The sequence below is a fragment of the Phaenicophaeus curvirostris genome, chromosome 8 (genome assembly GCF_032191515.1).
Source record: "Phaenicophaeus curvirostris isolate KB17595 chromosome 8, BPBGC_Pcur_1.0, whole genome shotgun sequence".
NCBI lineage: Eukaryota > Metazoa > Chordata > Aves > Cuculiformes > Cuculidae > Phaenicophaeus > Phaenicophaeus curvirostris.
This window is the reverse complement of record NC_091399.1, coordinates 6,544,568-6,567,522: the sequence shown is the minus strand read 5'-3', so window position 1 is coordinate 6,567,522 and position 22,955 is coordinate 6,544,568. Positions and strand designations below refer to the sequence as shown.

General features: G+C 46.5%; 1 protein-coding gene and 1 long non-coding RNA gene across 2 annotated transcripts in view; both read right to left on the bottom strand.

The window, feature by feature from the left end:
- LAMC1 (laminin subunit gamma 1) overlaps nucleotides 1-22,955 on the bottom strand; it is a 64,876-nt gene that overhangs the window by 34,144 nt on the left and 7,777 nt on the right. The gene's annotated exons all lie outside the window — the stretch shown is intronic.
- LOC138723381 (uncharacterized) lies at nucleotides 1,757-11,141 on the bottom strand. The gene is made up of 3 exons (XR_011337855.1): nucleotides 11,121-11,141; nucleotides 3,175-3,422; nucleotides 1,757-2,616 (listed from the first exon to the last, which is right to left on the bottom strand). It is a non-coding gene; the product is annotated as an uncharacterized lncRNA (long non-coding RNA).

Here is a 22,955-nt window from a genome sequence, read left to right as displayed (position 1 = left end):
GGGACCTTTGTTTCCCAGCAAGCTTAAGTTTTCCTCCTGTTGGAGACAGCTACCATCCAGGAACATCCAAGGTGAGCAACCACCACAGCCTCAGAAGACCACAGCTGGTGGCAGCAGCAAGCCAGCAGCAACTCCAAAAGCTTTCAACTGAATTGTACAACGCACTCCTCCACGCTGCTGGCAACGCGGCAAAGCATCTCTCGGGAACATTCGTGTGAGACCACATCTCCAAAGGAATCACAAGCAAGCAACAGATCTTACCATCAAGCCATTCTGATAGCATTCATGCTAAAGTGGCAAAACAAAGAGCAGATCACATTACCCTTTAATTTCCCCTCAGACACTTTGACAGCAGGAGGTGTAGGAGGGAATATTCCTGATGTTTAGCTCCAGCTTTATCTTTTCAGAGGTGGAGATGTGGGGATGGAAGAATGGCTGGGGGAAAAAAGACTTAAAATCACTTTTGAACACCAAAGCACGAGTTTAAACAGCTAAACAAAGTGGCAGCTTCTTTAAATCTGGTATTTGGTGAACTGGCAAATGTGACTTCTTATAATGAGTAAATAGGTTTATTACATTGTAGCACAGTACCTTGCAAACAAAATGAAATATCAGATAATCTGATGAGAATTACAAACCCATTTATTTAAAGGACAATTAGATTTGACTGAATTGCACCAAAAAAAGGAAAAAAATCTCAAATAAAGAGCATTTTGCCAATGGGATGGCTAGGGCAGAGATGTTGATAGCGTTCCCCCGATCTATTTTTCCCTCTGCCCTCTCAAAAGCCTCGCCCTCCAGCAGCTTGATGCCCTTCCCTTGCAGGCTTTCAACCAGCACACCTGAAAACCAAAGCAAGATGCAGCGCTCCGGTTTAGAAAGTTCAACAAACCAAATGACCAGAGTCAAAACCGTCCCGGCCAAAGGCAGCAGGAAAGTTATTGTGGGTGGCATCCGCGTGAGAGATGCCCAACATCCCCGGCTCTCCAAGAGGGAAGGCACACCCTCTCCCACAAGAGCGCTGCGTCTAGACCCAGTGCAACGGCTCCATCTCTCATGGTAATCAGCTGCTAGTTTCTATTAAATAATAATTTGGAGCCTTTTCCCTTGCCTGTTGAAAGGCAGGGCTGTCCCTGTTTATCCTCCTCCACATGCATCCATAAGCCCGCAACAGCTCCAACAACTGGCTCTGCTCCCATCTAAATTAGATATCAAAAACACACAGCTCGTATCGCTGAGCCTAATTATGACCAAATGAAGTGATACAACTCTATACGAGCTCTTTGAGAAGCAGCAAGTTCAGCAGCTCTGGGAGCAAGACGACCTTCCTGACTGGCTCCCACACTACAGCCATGGAGCAGCCAGATATGTTCCTTACACTAAACACTGAATTCTCTGGAATTTTGATGCTTTCATCTCCCTCCTGCCCCTGCCCTTCCACCTCCCACTCACCAGACAGATCTTTTTTTCAGAGAGGCCATAATTAATACCACTGCTATCTGGAAATAAAACTGTTGCAACTAGCATCCACCACCTGGCCCCGGTGCAGAGAAGACAGTTTTCTTCTCTTTAGTGTTTAAGCAGTTTTGTGTTCTTCAATAAACATGTACGAAAATTAACTTTTAGCCCATGCGAATTGCTCTGTTTAATGTTGTGCAGGGCTTGCATGTCTTCCGACTCCCCATCTCCCACCAAGAGATCTTCCCCTCCTCCCAACCAACTCCCTCTATGGATTTTAAGTAGCAGTTTACACGCCTTCATGCTATCTTTTAATGCATTTTCAGTCAATTACAGGCTTATACCCAAGCTGCCATGATTTATGAAACACAAATTACAGCAATATCCATATAGACCATTTTCAACCACCCACCCACACAACAGTTTTACTTTCTCAGCTTATTAAGCCAGGGAAGGAATTGGGATAAACAGACTTGACAAAACCATTGCTGGAGCGAGGCCATTTCCAAAACAAAGCTTGCCACTGAGTTATGTTTCAAATACATTTTGGAAAGTCAGAAGCACAGCTCTTCCAAATTTTTCTTGAAGCAGAGAGGGAATTTAACTGCAGTTCTGGAGTCAGCAGTAAGAGCCAGCGTGTGCCTTCAACCCTGCCGCTGCAGAACAAACTGCACACGCTGCAAGCACTCAGGGAAGCTGTAAAAGTGATATTAAACACAATCCCCCCAGTTCTTGTTCATCCATACATTGTGTCTGAAGCCATGTGAACAACGAGGAACTACTAAAAGCAGTGGCTGCTTCTAAGGAAGGAGAGTTTAGCAGAAAAGCACACATACTCGACAAGGCAGCACGGTTTAGCATGACCGGTCTCCCACGGAAGCGACTCCATAAGATTGTTTTGGAACATCACAAAGAGAATGAAACTGGATGCTCTCCACTGACCCTTCAAAAAGAACACTGACTCCAGGCTTCTCGATACTTCCAGATGCAAAATTTGAAGTTTAGTTTAATTCAGGCTGGAATGGAACCAAGCTGCTTTACATCAGGCTCCAAAACACTTCAGTGTATCCCCACAAAACCTAGATTTGGAAACTCATCTGTAGATCGAAACTTCTTCCACTCAGGCTAGAGGTTGCCCATCCAGGAATAGAGAGAACTCTGAAAGACAAATAGATACGCAGTGTCTTGCCTTACTGTTTAGCATAAGAGGGAGACTTCCAAACTGAGACAGCATTACTTTGCTGCTCCTTTGCAAAGGAAGGATTTAAAGAAGCTACCGACATGGTGAGACCAAACACCACCTGCAATACCACTGAGGCAGTAGATTATAGAATGAATTTCCTACAAACCAGGTTTTCCTACAACAGATGCAGAGGAGGGGGGTAAAACACCTTTCACGTGGACTTACTAGTTTGTTAGGCTTATCTACCAGTCTTTAGCCTGGTTCCCAGCGGCAGGAATGCAACTGAACCCTCATAATGCTGGGTGATGCAATTAATTCACCTTGTTGGTGAGGCTGCTGTGCTGCAAGGAACTGCCTGAGAAGTCTGATGGAAAAGAAAAAAACTCTGCCAAGAAATACATTTTATTCCCAGATGGTCAGCGGTCACGGTGCTCAAGAACTTAGGGTTGCATTTATGTACAAGCAGTGTGGGTTAGGGACAGCTGCAGAAATGCTTACAGAACGAAGTCCACATATGGCAACAGAAAACCCACCCAACTCCACAAAAAGTAGGTTCATCAGGCCCGGATGGATGCAGAGGACACTTCCAGTGCGGTCACCACAGAAGAGGACCCCGTCTAGTAAGCATCTAAGAAACATCTGGCACATTGGAAGACAAGCCTCCCGTCCCCAAGCTCCGCGTTGAGAGGCACAGACTATGACTCTTCAGATCACACCACGTCCCCCGCAGCTGCACGCGGGTCCTTTGGCAGCATAAGGCCTTCTTAGGTAACACCACTGCCTAAAAGAGGGCAATTGCACAGAAAATTAGTTGAATTGTTTGCACCAAATGCCAAACAATGAGGTTTTCTTCAGGCATGCCAGGCTACTGTGAAGCCCAAATAACTCTCTCATGAGAGAGACTATTAAAAATTCATTTGCCGACTAGTACTGCTAAGGCAGTGACATTCTTTTAAAAATTGTTAAATACTAAAGTTGATGAAAAAGCTTTTTCTAAAGTTATATTCTAACTCTCATAACTCAGCTAGTAACAAACTACCACACGTTAAAACTTCAAGTAATTTGTTGACTATCAGTGGCAGCCCATGAGACAGTTCTTGCTCCCTCTGCTTGCAGGGTCCTCAGTACCGATTCTTTTGATGGTATTTTGGGGAGGGAAAGACAATAGCAGCCACTTAAATCCATCTGTAAAGCTGCTGCCTTTGTGGAGGTTCAAACAACAGAGCACTCTCAAGCCTTTGTTTTCATTACATCCTTATATTTAGTGACAGGTCAAACCCAAACCAACCTACGCGTGGCTCCTTCAATCTTCAGCACCGCAAGAGAGCTGAAGGGCATCACACTCTTCTTCAGTCTATCACTGCGTTAGGGCAATGAGGGTTTTGCTTCTCCAAAAGCTCACACCTTCAAGACCCCACAGCGTCCCCATGTTGCCCAGCCATTCAGAGGTCAAGGGAAGCTACCACCACACAAACCCAAATGTCAAGCTTCATAGATAGGACGTTACTAGAATGACACCTCTCATGACACCATCAGAATAAAGCTTCAATGTACAAAGTTAACAGAGCACTATCTGGTATAACAGCCTGTTTCCAGATGAGCAAATGGATGCTGACAACATTCTTGGAGGCCCTACTACTCTAACAACTTGGTTTCAGCACCAGTTTCTACTCCCGAAACAGGAATGCTTGAACTACTTCAAAGGCACGGACACGTTGCACAGACACCCAAGTTTCCTTTCACCAAGGCCCCATCATCCTGTGTTTTGTTGTACGTTATTCCTATAAAAATCTTATTTTATCTGAAAAGGCCCTTTCATGAAATACATATGAATATATATTCTATTTCCTTTAAAGTCAGAACAGAAGTCTTTTAAGCTCATTCCACATTTTCACTACAAGCACATTCATCCAGATACTTGCTTAATTTTCTTAACACAAGAAAACAAACGCTCGGGTACACATAGTATGATTTAATTTCAGGTCTCCTTATAGGAGCTGATACAAAGAAAAACACTGCTGTTAAAAAAGCTATCAGACACAGGAGATTTCACACGGATGACAAGAGAAGCCTTTAACCAACATTAGCAACAGCATAATCACTTTCAGATCATGCTAGGCTACTTCTGCAAGAAGTTCTCTGAACTATCCAGATTACCCTTTGCAAAGCTGAGGACAGCAGCAAGAAGTTAATTTTCAGTTGATTTAAAAACAGCAATGCGTTTATTTTAACGAGTGTATAAAGAAACCCCGATCTGTGCTGCTGATTTCTGAAATAGGGTGATGATGGTGGGAAAGACACCAAGACAAGAAGCTGATCGTGCTGAGAGGTTGGAGGGAAAGCATTTTCCTGAAATAGCTGATTTTGCTGACAGATAAGGAGCAGCTTTCCATATACTTCAAAGAGCAGTATTATTTCACTGGTAAAATACTGCTACAGTAAGCAGACCTTACTTTGGATAAGACCTTGGAAAGGACCTTCAGGGACCTCTAGGATGCGTTCATGTTTAACCTCCTACCTCTCACTTCAGCTTGAGGAGCACAATTTCCTTCCTCCTCCCCATATTTCTTTATCCAGTCCCCTTAAGTACTGAAGGTAGGCAAATGTTAGCAGAAGAAAACTCAGGGTTTGAGAGTGCACCTAAAAATGTGTACGTGCCAAAGTGGTTTTTTCCCCAGGCGAAGGTCACTGCTAGAGAAACAGTCACTCCACTGATCACATATTGCTTCATTTTCTCATGTATTAGAGTCGATCACTAAAGCAGGTCATGTTACTTCTTAATTTATGTGGTAGAAGGACAGGGCAGTTAGACAGACTGGCTTTTTAAGGGCATTTCAATCTCCCTGGAACATTAAGTTCACGAATTATTCATTGCTTCGTTAACCAAGTGACCAGATAGTAAAGCCTCCAAATCCAAACCACATGGCCTAACACAAGCACATCCTCCCCCAGGGCTGGTTGAAGAGTAATCTATTCCCCAGGCTCACTCTCCCACAGCTCATGGGAAAACAAAGCCAAAGTGTTCCCAGCCTTTTCATGGACATACCAAGAAGCTTCAGAAATAAGATCAATCTCAGCGGGTAAAGCTGTGAGTGTGAAGATGGAGAAGATGAAAACCACTGTGCTGTCCATCTGTGGTCAGAGACTATAAAAAAGAAACTTTCTGACCTGCAATGTAATCAGTTCCTCTAAAGATTCAACTCCTTCCCTTCAAATATTGCAAAGTCCTTCTGACACAAAGATTTTTTCAGCTGAAAAGGTTGAACTTACTTACGGGCTTGCTAAGCAAAGCTTAACTCAACATCCTATCTCTACAGCAAACAAGCATGAAGCTGTGGGGTTGGAACTAGATGATCCTCAAGGTCCTTTCAAATCCTAACTATTCGATGATTCCATGATTCTATTCAATATAGGATCATCTCCTTGTAGGGCTTAAATGAGCAATAAACAACAAAAAAAATTCAGTTATGAGATCTTTGAGCTCATGCTCCAGGCCTGACCGGATGCTCAGCACCAGCATGCAGAAAACTTACAGCTCTCCCTTTTCCCACACTGCTTTAAAACCCTCTTAAACCAGCTCATTCACCCAGTTCCCAATTACTTGTCTAACAATAAAGTGCTACAACAGCTCCTCGCATAATCCATCAATCCTAATACCCACCATTAACAGCAAACCTTAAGAGTGCATTCAAACAAAACATCATTCAGAAAGAGAGTCGCCTTCAAATCTACGCAAGAGAAAATGATGAACTAATGAAAGCTTGGTAAGAAACCTGCAGGCAAAGAGTTGGTTAAATCCTTCATCTAATCCATTTCTTTTTCAAAATGGGGGGAAGGAATTAAGTATCTCCCAGCTTAAGTCAAAGTACTGTGAGATTTTGAGGAATCCCTCTTCTCGGAGGGATCATCAACACTGGTGCTACCTCATGTTTCAACTCCATCTCAAAATGAAATCCCAAGTTTGCTTTTGCAAAACAAGACATCAGCACACCCTTACAACACATCTTTCCAGACGACTTCTCCGCCTCCCCAAACTGCACAACTACAAACACATTCAGCACTAGCACTATTCTCAATAACCACCCAAATACTCAAAAAAAAAAAAAAAAAAAAAGAGAGTAAAGTATGAGTCCTTGCGCTACACCTGCAATCCTCTGGCACTATCACGAGCTGGAGAAGAGGCGACTATCTCACACCTGCACAGCTCTGGGGGTGATGGGTTAGCGGGTTTTATTACATGCAAGTGTTCATTGTAATGAAAACCATTCAGTTAAACCACCGGTCAGTCACCATTCTCCCTCTCCCAAAGGAACGGCACTAAGTAAGGAAGAAGAACAAGTAATAAAACTCAGGTCTAGAGTGAAGCGGAAAAGGGGAAGCACATAGTGTCCTGCATCCAGCTGAGTGAGCAAGCTTGGGGAAGGGCTGTGCTCTGCGACTGCCAAATCCCCTACATCTGCTCACCCAGAGCCTGGACAGCACAAACTGTACAAATTTTTTCGCTTCTCGTCCTGTTTACCCCTTAAAACTTGCAGCTGCAGTGGGAAGCCTCCTCTCTTTGCAGAAGCCCCACGGGCCCCGAGTTGTAGAACAGCATGTAGAGAGAGTCCAACCCCTCCGCCCCCACACGTTGGATGCTCCAAACCAGCGGCTGAGCCCCGAGGTCCAAGGCTTCCCACGCACGGGTCCAGGAGCCGTCCTGGCAGCAGAAGCCCACATTTCCCAGGCCAACCGCCAAGTGCAGCCGTGATGGACAAAGCACACCTGCGCTTCAAAGAACCCGGTTTGGGGATTGAATGAAAGCGATTTGGGGATTAAATAAAACCCACGTCAGCGCAAAGGATGTGCCCTGTCCCTCTTCTGCCCACAAGAAGCACCTGCCGCTTCTCCCATCCTCTCGCTCCTCGACAAACACGTGGGGAGCTGCAGGGACGAGGAAACAGTCAGTGCTGTAGAAGAAGTATGCTCCAAGCTTGCACATTCCCAAGATGAGCGACAGGAGAGTCGAGAGACATTTCTGTCTTTGTCCACGATAATAACAGCCCACGTCTTTGAGGGATAAGGGTTTCCACAGAGTGACGAACCTGACCTCCTTTTCCCCCACCCCCAAAAAAACATTAATGGAAGATTTTTGTATATATTTGGGCACTTTACCATTTATTAGGATATTAACCAACAGTAAATTAAACTGTTGTGGTGCTGGCTTAATACTTTGAATTCTTCACTGTTACAAAATATTTTGCTCCTTTATTGAGGTTACCACCCACCACATCCCAGTTCTGGAAAAGGTTAAGGAGCAGTTTTGAGACTGTACAGGCACATAATCTCTCAAAAAAAAATCCCAAAAGCTTTAACTGATATTCAGCATAAAGTCAGCAAAGCTTAAATGATCTTCATCAGTGGTTCATGCTGAAGGAGACTGTTTTGCACTGGGTGCCCCTGCTCAACACAGCTGGGGCCCAGAAACTTCAGCAGTGGGCCTGCAGCGACACCCACCTTCACAACAGTATTCCCCAAACCATCCTGCAGTGCCTTTGTTTATACCACACCAAAGGATGCCCTTTCCTACACCAACTTTTCCACCTCAAGTCTCTCCACCTCTAAAATTTTTCATCGTCTTCTCCAGATGAAGTTTAATCCATGCCACCAGCCTCCTCATTTCTCCAGTAACTTCTTAAATTCGACGGCCAATTTCAACCAGCAGAGAGTCACCAAGTTCACATGAGGCTTGCGGAGCAGTCACGGTGATAACAGTTTAGTAGGCACTGGACATTCCCTTTCTCACTTGGTTTTATCTTCCAGTGTTTCTCCCACAGTGAATTCACAGAGTGAATTCAGATCTCATCAACATAAGCAAACAGCTCCAATATTTTGCCTTTATCATGCACTACTCAATACATCCATGGGGGATTTTACCTGTTGCTGAGCTACCGAATGACCTGATCTTGCTGGAGCCTTTTGGAATCCATCCAAAACCATGTAATCAACTCCACTAGTTCTAACTTCAGGAGCTGTGGCATCTGAAAATATTACTTCACTTTTTAAAGAGATTAAAAACCACAGATACCAACACAGCTTCTCGACAAATCCCATTTCCAACCTTTGATGAAGAGTGACTGTCCTTGTTTTTCCCTCCTCGCCACAAGCAAATCATGACCTGTAAAAGCTTTCCAGCCTGCTCTGTACTCTAGCAAGTGCTCTCATCATTTTTACTTTTTTTAATGCCAGGAATGCAACTTAGACAACAACTTATTCATTTCCTTTCACTGAAAAGGAGCAAACTGACTTTAGGAGCACCTCTGCATTGACCTGCCCTATACCCTACTCCCAGCTCAACGTGGCCATGAGTCTCCTCTCTCTCTCTCTCTCCCAGAAACTCTGCCAATGACCAAAATACCCTCATGGCTGCAGATGAGAAATATGAGGAGGCTTTTTTTCTTTCATTTTATAAGACCCTAAGACCACTGCAACAACAGCTTCAGAGCTCAGAGCATTTATAAGCAGCTCAACCATCTCACAGCTAAGCTTCGACACTAACACCTCCCCCCGACTGCTTTTTTTTTCCAGACCGCAGCTGTCCTGGGATGGACAACTCCATCCAAACCCTGTTATACTCCTTAGGAGAAGCAGCGAGTGCCCTTCACCAGTAACACCAGAATTTACCACCTGAAGCTCAGCAACAAAGAGCAGAAAATGTTTTTTTTCTGTGTCATTTGCTCTACCAAGGTCAAGCCTCCAATGAGACGGTCAAAGCGACCCAAACACCTGACAGCAGGCAGGGCTCCTCTCAACGCTTTCAGTGCAGAGTGGCAGAAACCCACTTAACTGGGAGCACCAACCCTCCGTGAGCTCAACATCACCAGCCGTAAACAAAATATCAGCAAACCCGAGGATGCTGCCCTGGAAAGAAAGACAGACGAGTGCATGGTGAGCCCCTCCCAGGGATGTAATGCAGCAGATGAAACCATGACCAGGGTTCATTCCTATCCCAACACAACAGCCCTCTTTGTTCCAAGCTCCAAAAAGGGCAGGTGACTCGTAAGCCTTCCAGCCCAGCTTTAGTGTGACCCTGCCCTGGGGAGCCTGGGCTGCGGTTCCAGCTGAGGGCCCTGCTCTGGAAGAAGTGGACTCCAGCAGAGATAAGAAATGACTCATGCCTGGTCTCCACATCCTCTGCCCGGAGGCTGGGAGCAAGTTTTGTAAAACACTGCTCCCAGACATGAAAACCAGAGCAGATCAAGCCTCTGTTTGTATGTATTTACACATTCTGTTTACAGAAGCCTCTGGAATTTGTAAGATAAATCATTTCATCTGGCCCAGGGCAGTGGAGAACACACTGTAAATTCAGAAATAAGCACCATCTGCTCCTCCTGACGGCCCCTGCTCACCCTTCCAGCTCAGCCAGGCTTCAGCCACGCAGAGCAGAGCGCTGCCTTCTGCATCCCTCTCACCTTCACACACACACACCAGCTTGTTTGGTCGATGACCCATGGGCAAAATGCTGGGAACAAAAACTCGGTGCACACCCTGTCTGCAGAAGTAAAGGGGAAAAAACAGGGACATGCATGCAGCCCTGACTGCCAGCCCCGAAAGCACCTCATTTGTGAGCCTGAAACGTTGCGATCTATGGATAGCTCTTGTGTGCCACCGACCGTCCCTCGTCACACAAGCTGGTGGGATCCCAGCTTTCTGTAGCACTTGAAGCCATGCAGAATCACAAGTACTCCACGGGAAACACTTCCACACTCAAAAGCCCCAGCTGCACATCAGACATCTTATGTTGACAACCTGAACAATGAAAGACTGAAGCAAACAAATCTAGCTGTCTTCAGATTTTTATTGTAACCAGAATGGAGCCATTAGGTCAGGAGAGAACAAGATGGAAAGAAAAGGACATGTCAATTTATATAAAAATCTACAGGCACCTGGCAGACACGTGTAGCCCCTCCAGCCTTCTCTTCTTGAGATACATTGCTACTACAACTCCTGTTTCACAAAACAGGAGGAAAGCCCTAATCACAGTCACTTTGCTACTGACAGTAGTGAAAATCAACCCGGGAAAGGGCTTCACAAGAGGAAGCAGAAAATTCTTCCCCTTGCCTTTCCCCCCTGCATTCCCTGATCAAGAGCCCTCCCCAGCTTTCCTGGAGCACCTTTTCAATACTGGGAGCTGCTCTAAGGTCTCCCTTGCAGCCTTCTCTTCTCCAGCCTGAACAACCCCAACTCTCTCAGCCTGTCCTCCAGCCGTTGGATCACCCTTGCAGCCTCCTCTGGACTTGCTCAAACAGCTTCATGTCCTTCCTGTGCTGAGGACTCCAGAGCTGGACTCAGGGCTCCAGGTGAGGTCTCACAAAAGCAGAGCAGAGGGGCAGAATCCCCTCCCTTGCCCTGCTGGTCACACTGCTTTGGATGCAGCCCAGGACACGATCGGCTTTCTGGGCTGTGAGTGCAATGTTTGGATACAGGAGAAGAGACATACCTGCCAAACACACACTCCGCCGTACCCCCCAGCACATGGGAACTCGGCAAGGAGCACATTTAAAGGCTTCACAAACAGAGCCAAGAGGAAAGCTGTTCTGTTTCATAGCAACCTCCAAGGTTTTGCAGTTTGTTTCTGTTCTTTTTTTGGGACAGAAACAAAATGTTCTTGACATTTTTCAGCAACAAAACAGTAAGGAGTTATCGGAGTTTGAGATCACCATCTTGCCTCATAGTAGGCTGGGTAGAGATACAAAGCATTTCACACTCAAGAAAAATTGTCTGGCATCTTCCCTACCAGTTTGCGTCAGATCAAGAACTTCAAACCCTGTTTCCACAATCCAGGCCTGCACTTCAAACAAACAAATAAACAAACAGTTATTAGGCGACAGCATCCAGACCAACTTCTCTTCTTCCAGCTTTAAAGCCAGAAGTGTTCCTAGCGATACGCTGCTTTAACCAAGAATGCTTACACTGGCAAAGCTTCCTCAAACCACGAGTGCTCTGCTCTTTTCAGGAGGTTAGGAAGGAGGCACACAACTGAGAGCCCCCACCTCCCCGACAAAAACTCAGGTTTGGAGCAAACAGAGCTGCAAATGAAGCTGCATGCACCACTTCCAGACACAGAGCAACTCGTAGTGATGGAAAAAGTTCTTTTCCCCCAAATTCTCACACATGCACAAGGACATCTCCAGGTTACAGCCAGAATCATAGAATCACCAGGTTGGAAAAGTCCCACCGGATCATCGAGTCCAACCATTCCTATCAAACACTAAACCATGTCCCTCAGCGCCTCATCCACCCATCCCTTAAACACCTCCAGGGAAGGTGAATCAACCACCTCCCTGGGCAGCCTGTTCCAGGGCCCAATGACCCTTTCTGTGAAAATTTTTTTCCTAATGTCCAGCCTAAACCTCCCCTGCTGGAGCTTGAGACCATTCCCTCTCGTCCTGTCCCCTGTCACTTGGGAGAAGAGGCCCGCACCCTCCTCGCCACAACCTCCTTTCAGGTAGTTGCAGAGAGCAATGAGGTCTCCCCTCAGCCTCCTCTTCTCCAGGCTAAACACCCTCAGCTCTCTCAGCTGTTCCTCATAAGGCCTGTTCTCTAGCCTCCTCACCAGCTTCGTTGCTCTTCTCTGGACTCGCTCCAGAGCCTCAACATCCTTCTTGTGGTGAGGGGCCCAGAACTGAACACAGTATTCGAGGAGCGGTCTCACCAGTGCCGAGTACAGAGGGAGAAGAACCTCCATGGACCTGCTGGTCACGCCGTTTCTGATACAAGCCAAGATGCCATTGGCCTTCTCGGCCATTTGGGCCACTGCTGGCTCCGCTTCAGTCCCTGTCAACCAACACCCCCAGGTCCCTCTCCTCCAGGCAGCTTTCCAGCCAGACTTCTCCTAGTCTGTAGCACTGCTTAGGGTTGTTGTGCCCCAAATGCAGGACCCGGCACTTGGCCTTGTTAAACCTCATGCCACTGGACTCTGCACAGCGGTCCAGCCTGTTCAGATCCCTTTGCAGAGCCTCCCTACCCTCCAGCAGATCAACACTTCCACCCAGCTTAGTGTCGTCCGCAAACTTGCTAAGGCTGCACTCGATGGCTTCATCCAGGTCATTGATAAAGACATTGAACAGGGCTGGACCCAGCACTGAGCCCTGGGGAACCCCACTTGTCACTGGCCTCCAGCTGGATTTCACACCATTTCCCACCACTCTCTGGGCGCGGCCAGCCAACCAGTTTTCCACCCAGGAGAGTGTGCGCCTGTCCAGGCCAGAGGCTGAAAGGCGCAGGATAATGAAGAGCTGCAACGCTGCATGAAAAGACCTCGGTGTTCCCCAAATCCCCACAGGATTCCTACTCCCTCTGGTGCTGGGGAAGCCACTGCATTCACAAAGGGATCGGCACGGCTGCTCCTGCCAGGCACAGTCCTCACACGGGCTCCCTTGTCCATTCTTCTGCATCAAACACACCTCCACTCACCACAAACAACACATTTCTCCACACAACCTTCTACTTCTCTGGCCAGCCATTCAACAATGAATCTGTAGGTCAACTCTTTATACATAGATACAGAAGATTTATTTGTGTAAATCCGTCAAAGAGGGGTTAGAATCATAGAATGGCTTGGGCTGGAAGGGACCTTAAAGATCATCCAGTTACAACCCCGCTGCCACAGGCAGGGACACCTCCCACTGGATCAGGGTGCTCAGAGCCACACTCAACCTGGCCTTGCAAGAGAAGCCACATCGTTTAGCACAGTTAAAGTCCAGGCACAAGCAGTCAGGTGAATTCCATTAATCCCTGGGTTTGGGTTTCTTATTTGTCTTCTAAAAAAAAAAAAAAGTTTCAGTAGCTATAATCCCATAGGGGGAAAAAATAAATAAATAAACTTTGTTTTGTTTGCTGTGAGGTTTTGGGTTCTTTTTTCTTAAACACAGAATAATTATATGCAAAAAGCTGGAAAGAAACACAGAAAACCCCTGGATCTCTTTCACAGATTTTCCTCATTTTCTGCAATTTCATGCCCTGCACAGTTGTGCCTCTGCTGCACACAAGAAGGAAAGAACAACCCTCTGTGTGGAGATTCCCACGCAGGAAGTGGCTCTGAAATACAGGGGTTTGGCAGAAAACAATGAGAAACACAAAGAGGAAAGGGAGCCTCGCATACAAGAGGCAAGACAAACAACGGCCTCGAAAACCAAGAAGCTGTGACAGCTCAAGTATACTTTGAGTCTTGATTTCTTCCATGACAGTGGAAGAGGCACTGAAGGAGTCTAAAAGAAGTGGAAGAAAAAAGGGAGAAAAATAATTAAAAAGAAGAAATAGAGAATGAATCCAAGAGGCCCTTTCCCCAACAACCAAGGAGCTAAAGCTTTCCACACCAACCTGACAAGAACGTTCCCAGGCAAAAAGCAAGCTGCCAGCTATATTCCCAAATTTAGCACAGGAATATTGTGACCTATGACAGTGAATATTTCCTAACTTACAACCACAAGGATAAATAGAAACTTAAAAAAGAAAAATAGGCTTCTAGAAGCATACTACTGACTTGAACTCCAAACAGCCTCAGAGCACAGCAGCTTTTTCTCACCAAAAAACCCACTATAACCCTATAGTTCCCATTATTTTTTCTAAAAGGAAGTTGGAAACTACCATTGCTCAACTACAAGCCACCAGAATTATTAAAATAATTTGGCAATATTCACCATAGGTCTCTGAAGACTGAGCGTAGACATATACGCTCGCTCTGAAGGCAATGCAGCTACACACCGTGCGAAGCTGGGGAGGGGTGCAACCCACACACCTACCACAGCCAAGGACACAAGAAACCTCTGCACATTTGGAATAAAGGCAAAGAACAGTAAGCAGCATGAAGTAAGCCAGTTATTTTTATAAAGCTTTTTTTTTGTATTCACTTTTTAGGATCTCGTTGTATCACTACAACCATTTGTTGCGCAAGGTAACGAAGCTCCACGGAGCTGAGCATCCTCCCAGTGACGTATGAGCTCCTTTTGGGATTCTTCAGAGTCTGGGTGAGGAAGCACCATTCATTGCTCCTTATCAAAATGCACATTCCCCTGCTGGGCTGGGCACTGAAGATTAGATGATCCTACTGAATCATAGGGAATCCTGAGCACGTGAGGAGGAAAGGAGGAAAAAAATTGGCGCAAAGGAGTAAACCCTATGCTGCAAAAACCCAAACTCCAGCAAAATCCTCCCTTATTCCTATCATTTTAGGGAAGATTAAAAAAAAAAACAAACAAAAACACACCCACCACAAACTCACAGCTTTTTAGTTTTCGCTTCTGTTTGCCCTGCAGAACTGCAGTTCCACACAAGTTCCAGATGGCTTTCCCAGCTGCCCCAGAGACAGCTGGGTACAGAATAATACCTTGTAAGCACTGTGCAGGCTTGAGATAAGGCTGTGTATCTGCTAAAGAGATCGGCAAGGGCGCAATAAAATCCGTGTGGTCACCATTGGGTTTCCACGATGACAAAACGCAGATACCAACAGCTGACTGCTCCTCTAAAGAAGCCAGCTCGAGACAGGAGGCTCAGGAAATTGCTCTCCATCACTTCATGTACTGTTTACACTGGGAACCTCGCCCCTGCGATCATGCTTGCCAGAGATGCTCATGGTTTATATTTGGGAACACAACTCCGTAGCTACAGAATCCCACCAAATAAAGGTCCTTCTCTTCTGCCTTTGGTTTGGGGCAAGCTCAGCAAAGTTGGGGTTCCTGAAAAAATCTTTCCATTTTTACAGTGGTTACAGCTACTGAGGAGAGGCAAATCGCAGATAACTTACTTGCTGCATGGTATCGATCAGCATGGTTTAGTATTTGATAGGATTGGTTGGATTCGATGATCTGATGGGTCTTTTCCAACCTGGTGATTCTATGATTAGTTCCCCTATATCACCACTTATGCTTTATTTCTTTACATGTATGGGCTTGCCTGAACAGCAATGGGACAAGGGGAAAAAAGATTTTTAGCAGCAGAGTTGTACCAAAAAGTAAAAAGTCTATTAGATGTGATTCAGGTTCTTCCACCAACCAGCTTTGCAGCTGGTGCCTCTTAATTACAAAAGGTGACAACTCCTCAGAAATCCCAAGATCAGGTTATTATTTGCAATAATCGCACTACCTAGCAAATGGCAGCACACAAAAAACCTGATTTATGGAAAAGATGGTCTCTTCTTAGCTCCTAACAGCAGCTCCTCAGTGTGGGGTCAAGAAAGTAACCCCTTCCAAAACCTGGTACTTCTTAAAATACAAGGCATGCTTCAGCTTCCAGCAAACCTGTCAACACCAACACAACAGTCATGTCCTGAGCACGTCTATTTTTAACATTTTCCATCTACGCAAAGTACAACTATTTAATAAATCTAAAGGAAGCACAATTAAAAGAGTTGAACAAAATTCAGGGGGTGTTCAGCTAGTGTGAGCACAAATTATAACCTCAGGCAGCCCAAATGTGCTACAGGGATGACTGAATCATCAGTTTATGCCAGCCAGAGAGGCAGGAGGGATGCCAAAAACTGATGCCACATCACCTGGGAGCACAACAGCACATGACAGCATTGAGTCTGATGCAAAGGTCGACGCAGAATATGCTTGTGTGATGGAACAAGGGTCATCAGGCACAGCTGCCATGAAGAATAGGTGCTGTAAAGGATAAAACTGACCTGAAGTAGTTTATTATTAATTAGATATATCTGATCCCTTTCATTTTCTTTAGGATGCCTAAGATCGCATTGTAAATCCCAGCACTCACAGAGCACCTTAAACCCTCCCTGCACTACGCTCGTGTGTGCACGCTATCTTTAGCAAACGTGCCTTTGCTTGCCTCACTGGCAGGATTCAGCTTGTGCTCAGGCTAAAGGCATCCCGCTCCAAAACCGTCACTAACTCACCGTGCTGGAAGGAAACCACGCGTTTAGCATCAAAACCAAAATGGTCTGGAGGTTTTTCAGCCTCCCTCCCAGCAGGAAGGAAGGGCTGAGTGCTCCCAAACCCCTAACAGGACTCTGTGGCTTACGTACCCCAGTGACTTCATGCTGCTTTTGAAACCTATCCCATTTTGGATGGCTTTCAAGCATTATCTGGGGAGGAAGAGGTTGACTATTCACCACCTTTTCCCCAAACAGGAGAGGAGGGGAAGGACAAAGTTGTGCTGCTATGAAACTTGCACTTGCAAAGGAGCTTTTGGTGATCCCACAGCAGAGCATCTGTCCTTGGGCTCTGCTGTCGGCCACTCCTGGCAGGGATAACACAGAAGTGACCTCGGTGGGTGCTCTGCCCAAGCACCCCACAACCTGAACACCTCTCCGGTGATCACAGTGCCTCTTCCCAGCCCATCAGAGGCAGCTCCAGGCTGGCAGACACCTGGATCCTCCCAGCAAGAGTCGCCTGGGCAGGAACTGCTGCATACCCATGCAAAAATGCATCGCTCCAGGGGATTTCTGCCTCATCTTTATCTCTGTGTGGGCAGGATACATAGCAAAGGGAGACCTCTGTAAGAAAAGCCCTCGGGTATGCTAAACTCTAGGCACCTGCAGATTAAGCAAGTAGGTGAAAGTTGATTAAAAGAAAAAAACCCAACCTCTCCTTAGGACTAATGAATACAGCTCATTTGCTGAGCCAAAGAGCCCTTTTTTGTCCACCAAAACACAAGGCATAAACATTTTTACATCTACGTTCTACGAAGGTTTATCACCATTCATCGGTTGACTCTGCTTGCTGCAAGAGCAGCTCTACAGCTCTGTACAGGCAGCCAACCTGCAGGAAACCCTCCTCCTAGGAGACGCATACGCCAACTTTTCATCTCTTAGGAAGTTTTTTAACAAAAGAAATGCTGACGTCAGCCCAGCCAACCTGACACTTCAAAAGCAGTTCTGCAGGAGCTGCTTGAGTAATTAACTCAAAGTGCTGAGACACTTCAGTCACCCTCTCTCCTCTGGCTGCATGTTTAACTCTTACATATGCAATGAATATCAACGGCACAAGAGTTCTTCTTGGACTATCTCCTCCATCACTATGGGAAGTCCAAGGCATAAAAAGAAAAGTCATTATAGTGTTATTAACTCGAAAATTAGTAAGCCTATACATTTAATTGCATTGGTATGCAGCATCTTAATCTTCAGCACTGTTTATGAAAAGGAGATTCACAATGGGTCTTTTTGACAATTCTTTGTGATAAAATGCTTGAAAAAAAGACAAACCAGTGGACTGTTTTATCAAGTGTTTTTCCACTATAGGTCAATCTCTTGCCCTTGAATCTGCTTCCAAGAGAGTCAAGAAGGTGCATAAACATCGGTTTGCCTACTTATTTTAATGGGTTATTAATTTTATGAAAAACAAATCTCATTTTTCCTGCTTATGCAAAGTCAGCTAAAACAAGCTAGGACAGCTGAATCTCCAAACAGAGACATTTTGCATAAACTAAAACTCAACAATAATTCAGTGTTTTAACTTAAATACATACATGAACGACTTCTCTATGAAAATCCTCCCCCAGAAACACTCCCCAGTCTCTCAATCTTTTTCCTCAGGTTTCTTACTTCAACTAATGAGCTGCATCCATGCGCCAGGCACAAAAGTGGAAATTTCAGATTGCTCATTTCCTTCCGTTTACAGAAGCCTGAGCTTTCAAAGCCCACGGCAGCCTCCCCTAACCTCAACTCCTTACTTTGAGTTTTCTCTATCACAAGGATCCTTGCAAAAAAAAAACCAAAACCTTTTAGGGGTTTTTAAAATTGGCTGTAACTGGTGTCAGTCCATCCCTGTCCCCAGGCTGTGCATCCCCAGTGCCTCCTTCCCACCAACCAGCACCTCGACTCCCCCAGGCATATCCCGGTATCATTAAGGCCACCAAGAGGTTATCTTTCCATCAAATTAGCTGCTGGGACTTAATTAAGCAAGCTGACACAAGGGCTGTATGATTGCTTGCCCCTAGCTGTGGGGAAGTGGGCAGGGCTGAGAGAAGCCAGTCTACCTTGAGATACCGTGAAGCCGCACCTTCATTCCTGGCCTCCCAAATTTTAAGCACCCTACAGAGCTTCAGGACAGCTTCTGCAAGGACACCGTGCGATCCAGGCATGCAAAACACTTCTGCCTTGTAATCTGTTGTCACAGCAACTGAACCCAAAACACGACTGTCAGCATAAAAGCCTTGGGGCTGGGGGAAAAGGAAAAAGCAGCAGATGGGCAAGATAAAAACTGTATGGAGATGCATGGCAAGTATTTGAGTATATCAAAAACCTTCATCCACACGCCTACTTCCCACCCAAACCCTTTTGCAATCCATCACCTCTTCTGCTGAGTTGCCTGTGCCGAAAGCTGGCTTTACAACATCAGCAGGAGAAAAGCAAAAGCTCATAGACTCTGTACGTTTAAGATAAGCTTCCCTTGAGCAGGCAAGCCCAACTACCTGAACAAAGCCAGCCCTTCTGCAGACCACATACAGCTACGGGAGCACACGCTCCGTCTGCCTCTTGGACTACTACCAGCGAATTTCTTAATCAAGTCTGGACACGCGTCACTCCTCAGAAGGGGTTGATAAAAGTTTTCTCGTGTTACAGAGACATGAACCCAACATTCCACGCTTTCACATCCTCCATGGGTCCAAAGGCAATACCGACTCATTTTCTTGAGGTTTCTTCCAGCCGGTCTCTTGTGATCCCCGTGTTTTCTGCGGCTGGGCAGAGGGCGCAGCGGGGATGCCCAGACCAGGCAGCTGTGTGTTTGCAAGAAGGACAAAAGCCAGCGGGGCTGCTAGCACCGCTGCAAATTTCAAAGGCTCATGCGATTTAGCCAGGCACAGTATAAACTTTCTGGTACACAGCACTAATGATACAGATTAACGACTTCAAGCTCCATTCCTTCCGCCACCTCTCTTCCCACATCCCTTCTCTATAGCCTATGGTAGCACTCAATACCACTCCCACTGATGGGATCACCCTCTCAAGACACGTATCGCTCCCTCCCACTGTTTTCAAGTGAATGCCGACTTTTTAAGAGTGGTAGCAATAAAAATCACAAAAAAGCAGGACCTGGGTGACAGAAAGGCTGGCAGACAGGGTCCCTCCCAACCACCAGAGCAGCATGTTAATTTTCCACCATGCAGCTCACAAAAGACCATGCCACAGCCTGGGAGCTGCAAAACAGACCGAACGGATGACATGAAAAGGTGATTAATTCACAGACAAATTAACGAGGAGACACGGTGGGTATGAGGTTTTGCAACAGGATAAACAGAGATTCCTATAAACATTCACAACCTCTTCCATCTAACAGCCAGCAACAGCATCCAGGCAAAGCTCTGCGTCAGTGGCTGAGATGACAGCACTGTTGGAATAGTGTTATTTAGCTAGAAAGTGCAGAGACCAGAGACACCTGCTTCACGTGCACCAGAGAAGCAGGCCAGTTCTTCCCTGACACAAACAGGAGCTCTGCAAGGGCTGTAACCGAAGGTCTCCACCTCCACTGACGACCAGCCAGCACTGCAGCTGCATCCGAGCTGCTCCAGGCACTTTCAGACACCATGGGAAGGTGATATGAATTAGGAGTAAAGCACTATTTATCATCAAAATAAAAAAGAACCAGGATTACTTCCATGCTTTTCTTGAACAGAGAATCGAAGCACAGAAAGGGAACAAAATCAGCTTGGGGAATCTTCTGCTGTCCTTCCAAGGGCTTCACACCACAAACAGATTTCTAAACATACACCACTAGGTACCAACACACCTTAAAGTCAACCAAACTCATAAGTGCTATTGCTGCCCACTTGCCAGGAAAAGACGAACAATACAGTCTGATCCTGCGGAATTCCAGCCAGGCATTCCCTCACCACCTACACTGGTGACTTCCAACAGCATATTCATCCAATGGCCTCAATTCTCTGATATAAAGAAATTTAGCTCTGAAACAGGAATAAAGCATTATTCCTGCTTTTTTGGGATACTGACAGACAAGAGAAACTAAGGTCACTTGCAAGAGAACTGTGGTTTTAGAGCTGTGGGTCTGTCAGGCAATTAGTTGTTTCCACAATTTGAAACATCAACCCTTGACAAAAACCACAAGCTTCCCTTCCTAACCAGAAATCAGGACTCTGGCACTGCAGCTCCCTACGTGCGATGCTTTCAGACAAAGTGCCAAAAAGAAGCAGACGGCTTTTCGTAACAGTTACGATACAACTAAAAAAGGCCCTTATTTCCCTAAAGTGCCATGAAGCTCTTGGCAAAGCTCGCCTTTTCATCATTCATTCCAAACCAACCCACACTTTGTTCCAGAAGGAATTGGGGTTTAGCTGTCCCGACTGTGGAGGCAGCAGGGATAGCCCCGCTCACCCCCGGCACAAGGGAGGGTGTGAGAAAGGGGCAGCGCGCCCAGCAGGATGTATGCAGAGCCACCCTACTCCGAAAGCAGAAGAGCGGTGACTCATGTAATGCCAGTAATTTAATCAGTTAACTCAAGCCTGCAGAGCACAGATGGAGGGACCCAAGAGCCATCCTGGCCCCGCGCACCCCTCCCAGCTCAGCGGCAATCCCAGCGGGGCAGGGGACAGGGGAGGGAGCAGGCAGGGAGGCAAAGCAAGGAGAAAACCAGATTACACTCCAGAGACACCACACAATGATGGTGGGGATGGTGCTTTATTCAGAGTTCATGTCTCACCCTGCAGGAGTTGCCCCATCCTCACAGCCCCAAACGTCGTTAGTCCATGCTTCGCTTCGTGCATTTTCTTCATAACCCTGATGGAAATCAGCAGCGAAAACCAGTAGTTTTTAATGACAAAGTAAAGGCTTCAACTCAGGAAAACCTACAACTGTCCCTCAACGAGGCGCTGCTTCTTTCCCCAGGCCTCAACGAGCAAAAGAGAAGAAACTACACTATCACAGTAAGCGTTTCACAATTTTGAATTTGCCTCTCCCATGCTGGTCTGATCAGAATGGAATCCGCCAGCCTTTCGTCTGAGGACACAGCTAAAGCAGCCAGCGCAGGAGGTTGCGATGCGACAGGAGCGGTGACCGTACCCACACAGGCTGAGAAGCAACCGCTGGGACATCCCGGCAGCACAACCCCTCCTCAAGGAACCCCCCCAGGTAGCAAGAAGAAGAAAGAAAGAGGGAACACAAAACATGAATTAAGCAGGCAGGAGATCTGCAAGCTTAGAGCAGCCACAGCCCTAAGCATCAGCTTCTCAACTAGTTCATCAAGCAGTTGATTCAGCATTGAGAAACTGCTTCTCCTACGTCATTCCAGCCAGGAGAGCGGGACCCAGGAGACCCATGAAGGCAGCCAGAGAAAGCAGCGGCTGGAAGGAAGGCACCAGCTGCTCTACCAAAACCAAAGGAGGCTGCGGGGCCAACCCCTGGACCTCAATCACAGGAGGCAGAGTGGGACACGCTGGATCCCCACAAACAAACCCTTTTTTCAGGAGCTGGGAGGCAGGGGCAGCAGGCAGGGCAGCCTCTTCACAGCGGCTCCCCAGGGACCAGCCCCGCAGGCTGCTGGGAAGAAAATCCCACTGCAAAATCCCACAGGATGTAAAGAACTGCAGATGAAAGAACTATAAATAACCACCCTCTTCAGAAGCGAGCCACAGAAGACCCAGGACAAGAACATTTTCTTTTTACCCGGTCAAGCAGTCCCACGTAACCAAGAAGCATCGGAGGGCAGGCTTTCCAGAAGGGACTGATGTTCCATTCCAGTAACATCAGTAGGAGGTAAACCCAACCCAAACCGTGCCTTTCAGAGCGTGTAGCTAATGCTGTACTTACAGGGTGTGCAGTATAAGAAAGCACCACAAAAACTGTTGATTTATCCCTCTTGAAGAAGCTCAACGCAACCATTCGCTTCAAGACTGTCAGACACATTATCTTTTAATACAGTTAGAAATATTAATCCCAAACTCCAGAGTGCTCTGTTGGCCTTGGAGGACCCACAGAAATGAGTGTTTTGGGCAAACCACGGGCAAGTCAGCCACTGCCCAAGTGAACATACACATGTTGGGGAAGAACACCCGTTAAACCAGATTATGAAGCCTGGCAGGTTTTAGGGATGTTCTTTTCTTTTATGACAGCCCTCAGATACAGCTGATCTTTCCACTGCAAAGGGGTAAGGGCAATGCAAGGGCCAAGCCTTCCTCCTTCCCACCTCAGCCCATTGGTAGGGGCTGGCTGCCACATCAAAAGCCATTTAACAGTCCTGCAGCCTGATCTCTTGTGACACATCACCTGGAGCCCTGCATTCAGCACCAGGGGCTTCAGCACAGGAAGGACATGGATCTGTTTAAGCTGGTCCAGAGGAGACCACAAAGATGATCCGATGGCTGGAGC